This window comes from Lactuca sativa, chromosome 5 (genome assembly GCF_002870075.4).
Source record: "Lactuca sativa cultivar Salinas chromosome 5, Lsat_Salinas_v11, whole genome shotgun sequence".
Classification (NCBI taxonomy): Eukaryota; Viridiplantae; Streptophyta; class Magnoliopsida; order Asterales; family Asteraceae; genus Lactuca; species Lactuca sativa.
This window is the reverse complement of record NC_056627.2, coordinates 236895795-236902303: the sequence shown is the minus strand read 5'-3', so window position 1 is coordinate 236902303 and position 6509 is coordinate 236895795.

The window sequence follows — 6509 nt, the reverse complement described above, 5'->3', positions numbered from 1 at the left end:
TAGATGCCATATAACTCAATCGCAAGCAGGCCACAAAATTTTTGAAATATCATTATCAATACCAATGCATAACCATAACAATAAAATCATAACATAAGGTGATAGGGAAAATGAAAGAAGATATATACCTGACACATCAAGCTGCTCACGCCTCATCTGAAACCAACCGATACGCCGTGCTCCTTGCTGCAGGCGCCTCCGCCCGGCCCTGACGGCCGTAGGTGATCCTTAAGGTTACAGGGGCAGGTGCTATCACTTATCCTGTTGAATGCAAACTCGGACAGTGGGCCTTCTTGTGGCCCCTCTAACTACAATGGAAACATATCAGGTCCGATCCCTGGGTGGTGGTAGCAGTACAATCTCTGCTGAAATGACCAGTCTGGCCGCACTTGAAGCAGCTAGAATCACCACCATTGCCGCTCCTACACGCACCCTCATGCGTCCTGCCACACTTCCTGCACCGGCTGCAGCTCTGATAATCCCTCATTCTCGAATCTGGCCCCTTGGGCCTTTTTCCCGAACCTGTGGCTACCTGAATCTCATCCGGCTTCCTCTTCCTGATCTACTCCAGATCAATCTCTCTCTCCCTGGCCCAAGCAATCATGTCCTCAAATGTCTTGCAGCTGGACCTGCTCACAAACTCCCTGATGTCAGCTCTCAACATCTCATGGTACCGAGCCTTCTTCTTCTCCTCATCCGCCACATACTGTGGAACCAGAAGGGCTCTCTCCCTGAACTTGGTGGTGATCTCCGCCACTGTCTTTGTAGTCTGTCTTAGATCCTGAAACTTCCGGGCTAACTGCTGCTCCTCAATCACCGATGCAAACTCGGCCTTGAACCTGACCGAGAAGTTGCTCCATGTCATCGCGTCCAACACAGAATCATCCCCAATAGCATGACCAACCTCCTCCCACCAATCACGTGCTCTGTGAGTCGAACCTTGTCCTCCTCGGGACATCGGCTAGAACGAAAAGCGTTGGCGATGTCAGCCAACCATCTGCCACTAGCAATAGGGTCCCAAGCCCCATGGAAGTCTGGAGCTCCACAAGCTCTGAACTCCCGAAATGTCAATGTACGCGCTCCCAACAAGGCCATCATCTCTGTGCGGAAGGCTCCAAACCTCTCATCCAAAATCTCCAGGATGCCCTCCTTGACCGTGCCAAAAATCACAAAAGTCTGGTCTAAAATACTACGCATAACCTCCGCTGATACAAACTCCCTCATCCGCTCCTCGAGCTGCTCGGTCCCTGAACCTGAGCCTGATCCCTCTCTGACACCTGACCCATCCACCGGTCCATCTTGCAATGTCGCCATACTGAAAACAGGCCATAACAATCATCAAAATACACATCACTTCTGAGGGATCACACACACTCTACAAGTTCCTTGGTTTCATCTCGACCCATCTTGAATCGAGTACGAATCCTCTACTTTCAGTAGTACAGGCCCATACTACCTTCCACATCTATCCATACTTTCCTCAAGAGTTGCCTCGGCTCCACCAAGTCCCTTACTACTACTACTTCTCCTAGAACTAAGCTCATCCTAGGCTTTCCCTAGGGTATCCTCCAACTCACTCTGTCCTCAGATACTAAAGGCATCTTCACAATGCTAGTTAACCACTACTTGAATACCATCACATGTGACGAGGCTCAGATAATCCTACGAGTAAAGGACTCGTCCCTACAAAGGTTGGACTCAGACAAGAGTTGCGCAATAGGGCCGAACCCAACACTCTGAGATTATTCAACCCTGGCCACATGTGGCTTAATGCATTCCCCTAATGGCTAACTTCCATCACTCAGAGTCCCACAAAGCACAAAGCAAGTAGCATTCAGACAAAATGGAAATCTAACCAGAACAAAATCAAGTAATTCTATCCACACAACAAGAATCTGCACTAGCATGCGATATGAGCTCATGTAATCAGGCATAACCTAAACAAGCTATCCTACTACTGTCTAACCAATACTAGCATATATCTCAATAAGCACATATGACAGGCACATAAGGCATCCTCCTAGATCCTTAGCCCTAAATGTAGCATGTTGGTCACTTAATCATAACATAACATAACTTGTACCGGTAATTTGGGAGAAGTTACTTGAGCTCGGTTGACTGCATGCACCAAACCATTTTCTTTTTTCAAAGTTCTTTTTATAAAAATGATTTTCTTTTGAAAAATTCCTTACCAAGCCCTCAGTTTGAGTTCAGTCACACCCGAGAGTGCGCCCGAATCCCTCAAACCAAGGCTCTTATACCAACTGTAACATCCCAAAAATCATGACAAATTTTTTTTATAAAAAAAACATTACTAATCCATGGCATTAATTCATTCAAACATACAAAAAGGGGTTATATGACAAATCAGAGTATCTTTCCCAAAACACTTATTCATTTTATCAGAGTAAACATCTCATGCTAAACTTCTTGGTGTGTGTCATGCAATCATCCCGAGCTCTTCATTCCGCTATCGGAAATACCTGAAACCAAAACTGAAAACAGTAAGCATAAAGCTTAGTGAATTCCCCAACCTACCACGTACCATATATATCTACTGAGCCATACATGCCATACGTAATTCTGAGCACATAACTACATACTGGGCCCCCGCCCGTCATCAAGCCCCACCTGGCATCAGGTCTCACCTAGCATCGAGCCTTTCTCGGTATACATATTTGTTTCCCATAGGCCCCGCCTGACTCTGGGCCTCACCCGCCATACACATACATACGATTAAATAAAGTACTAAAACATACATAAACATTCCCTAACCATACCCTGCCCTAATGCCTCGTCTAACTTGGGCCCCGCCCCTGGTCTACTACTGAAGAAGTGGAGCCCCGTCCACACTTCTACTAGTAGTGAGATACGGGCCCTCGCCCACACTTACATCCTTCCTATCACGGGCCTCGCCCCTACTCTACTAATATCGAGATATGGAACCCCATCCATACTCAGCTAGTGATGAGATACGGGACCTCGCCCACACTCACCTCCTTACCAGGCACATACAAGTATCACGAAGACAACAAGTATAATATGACGCACTACATAAGGATCCTCCTCGAGAATACCCCGGCCCGGAAGCATACTATTAACTAACGTACTGCGGGCTTACCCCAACATCGGACCCTCGGTCCGGATCCTATCATATCGACACATGCAAGAATCACAAAGACCTCTAGCATCCTAACATTCATTGGGCCTCGCCCGACATCAACTCGGCGAGTCATGGACTAGATATTCATATGATGATGATGACCCCGACGAGTTCAAGGATGAACTCGGCGAGTCGGTTGAAAATAGTCCCGAAGTGTTAGATGAAGGAGAACTCGTTGAGTGCTCGCTAGACTCGACGAGTGGAGTCGGGGTTGTGTTGGGATTTGAGGAGCATGGACTCGGCGAGTTGGCAGAACAACTCGGCGAGTCAAGTCAACTGGAAGTTGACTTTGACCATTGACTTTGACTGAGTTTGACCAAGGTTGACTTTTGTATTATTGTGGTTTAAATGTTGTTTTAGGTATTGATAGTTCGGGAAGCCGAAGGCTTTGCGATTCAAAAGTGTCGGTTAGCAGTTAGAAGCGTTCAGTGAACATAAACATAATCATAAACGTGCCTAGGGCTAACCCCCGGGTCTTCCTTCTGTACATAAGCATAAATGTGAACATAAACATAACGGGCCGGCATTGTGGCCGTAGACCCATTCACACTAAGGGAAACTCACCTCACACTGCTGAAGATTCACTAAATGCTTCTGACTGCTAACCGACACTTCTGAACCGCAGACCCTTCGGCTTCCCGAACTATCAATACCAAAAACAACATTTAAACCACAATAATACAAATGTCAACCCTGGTCAAACTCAGTAGTTGACTTGACTCGCCGAGATGTTCTGCCAACTCGCCGAGACCATGCTCCTCAAATCCCAACACAACCCCGACTCCACTCATCGAGTCTAGCGAGCACTCGACAAGTTCTCCTTCATCTAACACTTCGGGACTATTTTCAATCGACTCGCCGAGTTCATCCTTGAACTCGTCGAGTTCATCATCATCATATGAATATCTAGGCCATGACTCGCCGAGTTGTATGAACAACTCATCGAGTTCATCTTCATAACGAAGAAGATTGCCTTGGACTCGTCGAGTTCTTCCTTGAACTCGTCGAGTATGATGAACTTCATGACCATTATGGACTCAGACTGGCTAAATCCCTTTCCAACTCAACTCATACCCTTAACAGAAGGGTTTTAGGGCAAAAACTGGCCTGAATCGCCAAGTCCCATAATCGACTCCCCGAGTCTCTCAATCTCCAACATTATTCAGACGATTTCAGACAAGCTCAACGCATCCAAGACCCAGATCTAGCCTCCTAGGGTCGGGATATCACACAAAGTTGCTGCCTTTGCATCCATGCATGGCCCTTTTTGCTTAAAAGGCCATAAAAAACCACTTAAACTTTGCATGGGGAGTTCTATTGGCATAAAGCTTCCACCTTTATGCCTTTACTACTCTAAACACATTTTGATATGAAAGGATCTAGCTTGGGGATGTCCAAATCCCACAAGACATCATTCTTGTTCCATAAACTTCATAAAAAGGGACATAAATGGATCTAACAAACTAGAATTCAAGGAAGGAACTTGATTACCAAAATGAGCAGCAAATGGAATGAATCTTCTGGATCTACTCCTTCCTCCTTGAACCTCTAACCTCCTTCTTGTTCCTTCAAGCTTCAAAATGCTCCAAGACTCACAAAATGGCTCACAAACTCAAGGGAGGCTCTAGGGTTTCGTTCTGGACTTGAGAGAGTATCAAGGGGGGTTATGGAGGCTATAATGTTCCTTAAATAGGGTGCAAGTCCCGCATTTAGGGTTTTTCCAAAACCTGGCCAACTCGTCAAGTCAGTCTTCTGACTCGTCGAGTAGGTCATTAAACCCGCGACCAAATCGCGCTCCTACTCGTCGAGTCACCCATCTACTAAACGATTCACTTCCTCATTTGAGGTTTCCTTTCCTTTCTAGGCCTCCTGAATTCATGGTGTTACAGGCATCTAACTTTGTAACCCTCCAAGTTACCATCATTCTATTTCATAAGACCATGAGTCTTGATTGCGAACAAGATATGTTCGTGCTAATATGGAATTCTCATGTAACTCTTTACAATGTTCTTTTCTTCAATAACATCACTAAACACTTTGAGGTTGCTCTTGATTGCTTACATTTTGGGATTTTTTGGATTATATCAGATATCAGTTCATCATGATAGTATCATATGATATATCAATATTCTTATATAAGAATTATGTCTACAGACTCATAAATTAAGTCATATTTGGTGGAAACAAGACATGGAGGTCAACTTACTCCTAAACCAATAAAAGCTTATTCTATTTGACTTTATCTAAGTATTATCAATGTATATACTGAGGGCACTAGTTTTTCCTTCAAAGATCTATCTCTATATATCTTCCATGTTTTATTAAAACAATTTTGTTGCCACGGGTCAACACCTTGTTTAAGTAAGGGCATTTTTTATACTTAAGATTTTACTTTTACTCTTAATAAGACCAAACATCTATGATTTTCTAATTATAACAGTGATTACTAGATTCAAGATACTTATTTGAGTCCATTAATTTCTTTATGAAGCTCATACATATATAAATTATATCTTCATTATGTACCATATGCTTTATCAAAACAAATTGACAATAGTTAGTTCTACATCAGGTTTCTAAACAAAACTGTTTTGAGGTATAATAGGTTTCAACACATCTTGTTAAGAACTAGTGCCAATAGTTGGTTTCATCATTGAATCTTGAACCTTTTCAAGATTAATAATCTCCAACTGGTTCTAAGATATCTTTTTTTTTGAAGAAGAAGAAAGACTGTGTATTTGAGCAAGAAAACCATGTTCTTGGCAGTATCCAAAATTGATAGATCATATTTCTTTATTATGGGTTTACGTCCAAAACTCATATATTCAAAATATGAAAGTAACCATACTTCATATTTTGTAATAGTTATTTAAACCATCTTGATGTTATAATGTGACACCTGTTATTTATAGATGATTAAGAAATGTGTAATACTTTTAAAAGTTAAATAGGAGGTTAAGACATATACTTTGCTAATTTGTACGAAAGAACATGTAACATCATATTTTGAGAAGTTCTTATTTCAGGATTGTGGACAATAAGTGGATCAAATGGAGGCCTTGGGCTTCAATGGAATGGAGTTTAGACTCTTTTGGAGGTGTATGATTTTGGATAATTGATTTAAACCTTGGATTGTTGTATGAAAGTTGAGGGGTAAAATGGGAAAGGTTATGTTTCGGGCTTCTTGCATTAGATAAGGATTTTAGTTTAGGATGTTTTTAGTCTCATGTATCAAGATATAATTGTAGAGTTCGTTGATACCTTTATGTGGATATAAGGATCATCGAAAATAGAGTTCAAACGAAGAAGTTAAGGTTGTTTGAAGTTAAATTGGAAAAGGGAGTCT